Consider the following 6,374-nt stretch of genomic DNA (forward strand, 5'->3'; position numbering starts at 1 on the left):
GCAAGAACTTTGTAAAAAAGTGAGTGGGAAGAATGTTATCACAAGCAGAGATTATGGAGGCTGGCAAAGGCATGGGGGAGAGATGGCGTAGGACATATCTTGGGTTGGATAATAGTGGCTGAAGCATTTTGTGGTTGAAAGACGTTGAAAGAAATAAGAAAAGGTAGATGGAGCCAAACCTCATGTCTTTATCCATTTTTGGGGGACAAATTTCTGGATCTTAGTCAATTTTAAGAGTTCTTTGCTATATTTGGGATGTTAGCTCTTCACCTGTGATGTATTTTCTCCAAGTTTGGCAATGGTTTTCTGACTTTGTTTTTGGTGGTTTTTTTTTTTATGCAAATTAAAAATTGTTCTGTAGTAAAATTTACCAATCTTTTCTTTGGTATTGCTATAGACCAAAAGTTGGCGTTTCCTCAGCAACTCACATGTTAGAACCTCATCTCCACGGTGATAGTGTTTGGAGGTAGGGTCTTTGAAAGGTGATTATTAGGTCACAAGGGTGGGGTCCTCATGAATGAAATTAATGCCCTTATAAAAAGGACCTCAAAATTCATGGAAAAGCGCCACAATAGGTTTGTAAAATCTTAGACGTCTAGAGCTAGAATTAAGATCACTGAGCTTTAAACATCTTTCAGTTTCACAGATGAGTCTCTCATTACACCAGCGAAGAAAGTGAGAAACAGAAAAGTTGAGGGACCTGACTTGTGCTGCCAGGGGCACAGCCAGGGATGATGGACCTAGGCTTAAACCTCCCTCTCCAGTTACCAGCTCAGACGTCTTTCCATTTCAGAGGGGTCTTAGAGGTGGAAGGCCATCAACTAAAACATACAGAAGGAATCAAGATGTAAATAAGACCAGGGCCTGGAAGAAGAAGAATAGTCAAGCTAGGACACAAAAGGCAAAAAGGCTGATTTCTTGACATTTTTCACGAGGCATGCTGCACAGTGATGGTTTAGTCATGAAGTTTTTCCAAAAGTCTTGGGATTTCTGTTGGGCTTTGTTTTTTTGAAATTGTTTCAAACGATATTAAATATTGACAGTGATGTTGCAATTTTTTTTCTGCGTAAATGGCAAGCACAATCACATTTCAACAATTTCCTGCAATTATACAAAGTTTCCTTATGAGATGTAAAAGTTAAAACCACATAAACCACATGAAGTGGAACGTTACCATATGAAATCATTTCTGAAAGATGGGTTAGTATAGCTCCATGATACCTCTTACCTGTTATTCGAGAAATTGCCTTCCCTGTTCAAATTGCTTGTAATAATCCTCAAAATGTTAAACATGAGGTATCATGTAACCTAAGTGAAATGAAAATATACGTCCACACACAAACATATTTAGGAATGTTCATAGCAGCACAATTCATAATTGTCAAAGAGTGGAAACAAATTTATTAAGGCACTTGTGAGGGATGCAAGCGGGCAGGCAAGGAGGCTTTGCCTCGAGGATTAGGGGGGCTACAGTTTTACAATCCAAGGAAAGTGGGGAGGAGGAAAAGACCACCTCTTCCTTATTCAAGCAGACACCAGGCTTGCATCACTAGCTCCTCCTGTAGGACTAGGACTACCATGGCTATTGTTCAAATCAGCAGAAGGGTGGTAAAAATTGTTAAAATATATTGAATCATCTCAGATTTCTGTATAATGAGGGTCTACTACTTTGGAATGTCATCTCTCCCTTAAATTCCTATCCTTGGTCCTAAGCATCATTATCTTATTGAACTTGAATGCAGGTCCCGTTTGTCTTTCACTTAAGGACTTAATGATCTGAGCATAGCTCACGCTTTTACTTTTGGTTTATAGTTAAGCAAGTCTGCTTCATTATACAAAGTTCCATGTTCAGATGTCTTTTCTTGAGCAATTATTAATTTACAGTGATCTCCCAAAGTTCCCTAGGTATTGGGACTTCTACAACTCCCTGTGTAATTATCCTACTCCATCCCTTTCAGTATCAGATCCCAGCCACAGTTTTGATGTACATTGCAGTTGTGACAATGCTGGATCCTTTACCTCACTGTGCCTGCTGGGGATCCAACCTGCATCCTGATGCTGCAGAGATGCTGCCAATCCCATTGCACCACAGTGGGAACTCTGCAATGTAACTTGTTCTTTTTCTTTTCTTTTCTTTTTTTTCTTTTTTTTTTTTTTTTTTTTAGGGCTGCACCCGTGGCATATGGTGGTTTCCAGACTAGGGGTGGAATCAGAGCTGTAGCCACTGGCCTACGCCACAGCAAAACAGGATCCAAACCATGTCTGTGACCTACACCACAGCTTCTGGCAACGCTGGATACCCACTGAGCAAGGCCAGGGACCAAACCCGCATCCTCATGGATCATATTTGCGTTCATTAATCACTGAGCCATGATGGGAACTCCCACAATGTAACTTCTTAAAAGAACAATATCCTTTCACAGCTCTGTAGGGGGTCATGGTGACTGGCTGCTCACTTTGTGTGTCCTTACCTGGACTGTGTATCCTTGGTGACCTTTATGTTGTCAATAAAAAATTGATCAGTTGATCTAAGAAAGAATTGGAAAATTTTGTTGGAGCCAAATCTGAGGATTATAACCTGGGAAGAGCATTTCAGAAAACTCTGAGAATTGTTCCGCCTGTTAAAATTTGAGACACAGTTTATATAATTTTTTTTGAGACAGAGGTCTGTACATCAAATGATGTATTATTGACTGTTTGCACAATCCAGATCTACGCATAGTACTGGTGGGTCAGGTGACCCCTTATAAGATCCAGGAATGAATGTCATCTTTAAGGAGTTGTCTTTTTTTTTTTTTTTTTTTTTTTTTCCAAGGCTTCACTTGCTGCATATGGAAGTTCCTAGGCTAGGGGTCGAATCGGAGCTGCAGCTGCCGGCCTACACCACAGTCACAGCCACACTGGATCCTTAACCCACTGAGAGAGGCCGGGGATCAAGTTCGCATCCTCATGGATACTAGTCGGGTTCTCAATTCCCTGAGCCACAAGGGGAACTCCAGGAGTTCTCTCTCTCTCTCTCACTCTCTCTCTCTCTCTCTATATATATATATGAGTATTGTAATTCTTGTCCTTAGAAGATATAAAGACTATCATGATTTGGAAATGAGACTGTATCAAACTATGGCCAAAGAAGAACTGTCCATTCTATGCCTTCTCTTTCACCTGGTCACTCAGAAATATAATGTTATCAGCTATAATCATTGTTGCTTGTGGTCTCACATTATTTTAATCCATGCATTCACCATAGTCTACTTTCCTTTCCATGTAAACTCGAGACCCTTTTTCATATCTTGACATGCCTCATCTCGGCGGCCTGGTGGGAATACTGAAATTCTGTGCCATGCTGTCTTTGGACTGACATCACCCATTTGGTATGCTTCAGTTCCCCCCATCACCACATCTCATTTGTTGCTAGAGAAAACATTGTGGCTGGATTTTTTCCTTCCACCTGCCTCATAACAGGGTCTGACCTACTTGACCAAGTAACTGCACACAATTCAGAGATCTTTCAAGAACCAAACTGCCAGCTACTTCGGATTCATGTCTTACAAACTGATGAAGCACCTGAAATACAGGTCTTTGAAGCATGGCTTCTATTTTCTTTTCTTACAATCTAACCTTTAGTCTTTTCCCCTGACTGTGTGGATGCCTCTCAAAGGTGACGCCCCGGATCAACAAGGTAAAGGGCCTGGGAGGCGGAACGATACCGCAGAGTCCTCCTTGTCAGTGAGAAGAGCCGGCACCCACTCAGCACCACCTCCAAAGCCACGCAGGGCCATCTGCACACCTAACAAGACTCGTGTGTTGTGCACTCTCTCCCTGTGTCCCTTAAAGCCCTCGCCCAGGCAGCCTCAGGAGTTGTCTTGTTGCTCTTAGGAGAATGCTGCTTTTTATGGTTGAGCAGGTGTGCTGGCTGATGGCGGAGGTCTGACTGATGCAGAATGCACACACACAAAGCACAATGGGGGAGAGAGGAGGCCAAAGAGCAGAGAAGAATTTTTATGTTTAATTTTTTCTTGTCTTGCCATAAAATACGATTTTTATTTCACAATGTAAAATATCAGAATGTCATCTTAATGTGCGATCCTTTGTCTCAAAGATGTATTTGACTATGCCTTCGTCTTCTAACAGGCCGAACAGTTCTCAGAGCTTTCTGAGAATCTGCTTCCTGGGTTATAGTTCTCAGTTTGGCTCAAACATACTTCCCCCTTTTTTTTCTTCTTGATAGTAAACTGAATTTTTGTTGACTATAGTTTCCAGCGAGTAAGAAAACAAGTTCTGGGGGACTTGACTAGGATGGCTAGTTCAAAAATTTATATTGCATTGGTGTAGACGGATGCAAGTTCTGCTTCGCTGATGCCTCCAGTTTCATCTTAGATCTTTGACATAAGTGACTCCATTTTTTTGTGCACAGCCACAGGAACTTGGGATCTGAGCTGCTGTCTGTGGCCTATGCCACAGCTTCCAGTAATGCCGGATCCTTTAACCCACTGACAGAGGCCAGGGATTGAGCCTGAGTCCTCATGGATACTAGTTCATTACCACTGAGCCACAACAGGAATTCTCTGCCAGAACTTTTCTTAATAAATGAAAGGTGGGTATTTCTGGGTAATTACTCTAGCCTCCTTACCTCTGAAGGGATTATCCTAAAGTTTGTTTCATTTCTCACTTGGAAAGTCCTCAAAAAGATTGAGCCCCTGTTCCCTGTAACAGGAACCCACTAAGTAATGCATACTTTATTGGCTTTCCTCTTTTCTTGTATCATTTTTCCATTCTGTTGCAATATCCAAATCCTCATGTCAGCGCCTGCTCTTGAGGGGACGGAAAATAAGACACCCATTTGTTCGGTTGAAATAACTGCTAAGACTAAGAATATGAGGCTTGAAAGATTTCAGTAGATTATAAAGACTGTATGTCTAATTTAATCCTCCTTAGCCCCAAATGATGCTCACGTCCCTTCTACAGCATCCTTGTCAGTGCTAAACACTTATGGGAATGGAGAACTTGTTACTTTAATTCTCCTGTTGAGGAGAAGCAGTGAGTGGGTTACCTTCCCTTCGTGACCTAGAGAGAAGTGAGTATCCCCCCAAGATGCAGTCTCTTCACAGTGACCCCAGTCCTTCCGGGCATGCTGATGGCTTATGCAAACTTTGGTGCATTATTGTATCACTTGGGGTCCCAGCAGAAAACAGAAGGCAGTCATAAAGTGTTTAACTAAAGGAAGATTAATGAAAGAAATATTTACAGAAAACATGGGCAGGTCATGGGAACCCAAAGGGGTGTGGACACGTGTGGGAACCAGTTTACAGGGAGAAGCCATTACTTCCCCTAAGCCTTAAAGGGGTGAGTGACAGGAACCATATTCCTGCAGCAATTAAGAGCTGTAGCCAAGGACTCAGGATGCTTAATAGGACCTGAGGCCCTGGATAGAGGAAATCAGCTACTGCCAAAGCCATAACCACAAAAGGGGACTTTTCTCTCCTGACTTCCAATTTCACCGGTGGAACACCACCGGAAGGATAAGACAGGGAGAGTAGATGATACAGTCTGCATGGGTTAGCCTCCAGGGGTCCAGAGCTGGTGGAGAAGGGCTGTATTTTACCTGCCTCTCCAGACCTCCCCTCCATCCTTCTGCAGTATATTGTGTCCCAGAGGGCTGATCTTTATATGTATTTCATTAACTGGAACACTTGCCCTCCCACCCCAGCTGGTTGCAAACAACAGAAACCCAGCTGGAAGACCGTAGGAGAGAAAGGACAAATGATTTATTCTCTCAGTTTCCCCCCAGTGATGTTGCCAAGGATTGGCAGGTCCCTTGACCAAAGGTCTTAACTCCCATCAAAGTGGGCTTCTCTGTGTGGTTCTGTCTCCTGAGGTCTGGGGAACCTCTCCTTTCACTTGCCTCTTCAGGCTTAGAGGATTACAATTTGCTTCTGCTCTTAACAAATTTGGGATATTATTCTATCACTTGTGGTTTCTCTACATCCTGCCCACATTTTGCAAAATGCCCCTGTATTAACTGTCCCTAAGATTTGACCAGCCTGACCAGTTACCTGATAGCTGTAAGGGCAGAACACGGGTCTGGATGAGCAAGTAGAGACTTGTCTTTCTCTTGGGTCTCCCTCAGCCTGTCTCAAATGGAGACAAACATGCTACCCATGACGCTGTTTTATATTTCAAGGAAGAAATTGGAGTCCTGTTTATGCAAATCAATACAGAGTCCCCAGTAAATCCATGATAGTGATCCTCTTTGGGAGAAGGTCTGGCTCATGGAAAGTTCAGGGCAACTGCATGAATGTGATTTTTTTTTTCTATTGAAGGGATACAGTTTTTCCAATTTCTCTTTGGAAAAAAAGAGTGAGTCAAATCTTCAA

At 42.5% G+C, this 6,374-nt stretch overlaps 1 pseudogene; it reads right to left on the bottom strand.

Annotated features, from left to right (window-relative positions):
* LOC106509339 lies at nucleotides 3,105-3,588 on the bottom strand (annotated as a pseudogene).

Source organism: Sus scrofa, chromosome 2, assembly GCF_000003025.6.
Source record: "Sus scrofa isolate TJ Tabasco breed Duroc chromosome 2, Sscrofa11.1, whole genome shotgun sequence".
Lineage (NCBI taxonomy): Eukaryota > Metazoa > Chordata > Mammalia > Artiodactyla > Suidae > Sus > Sus scrofa.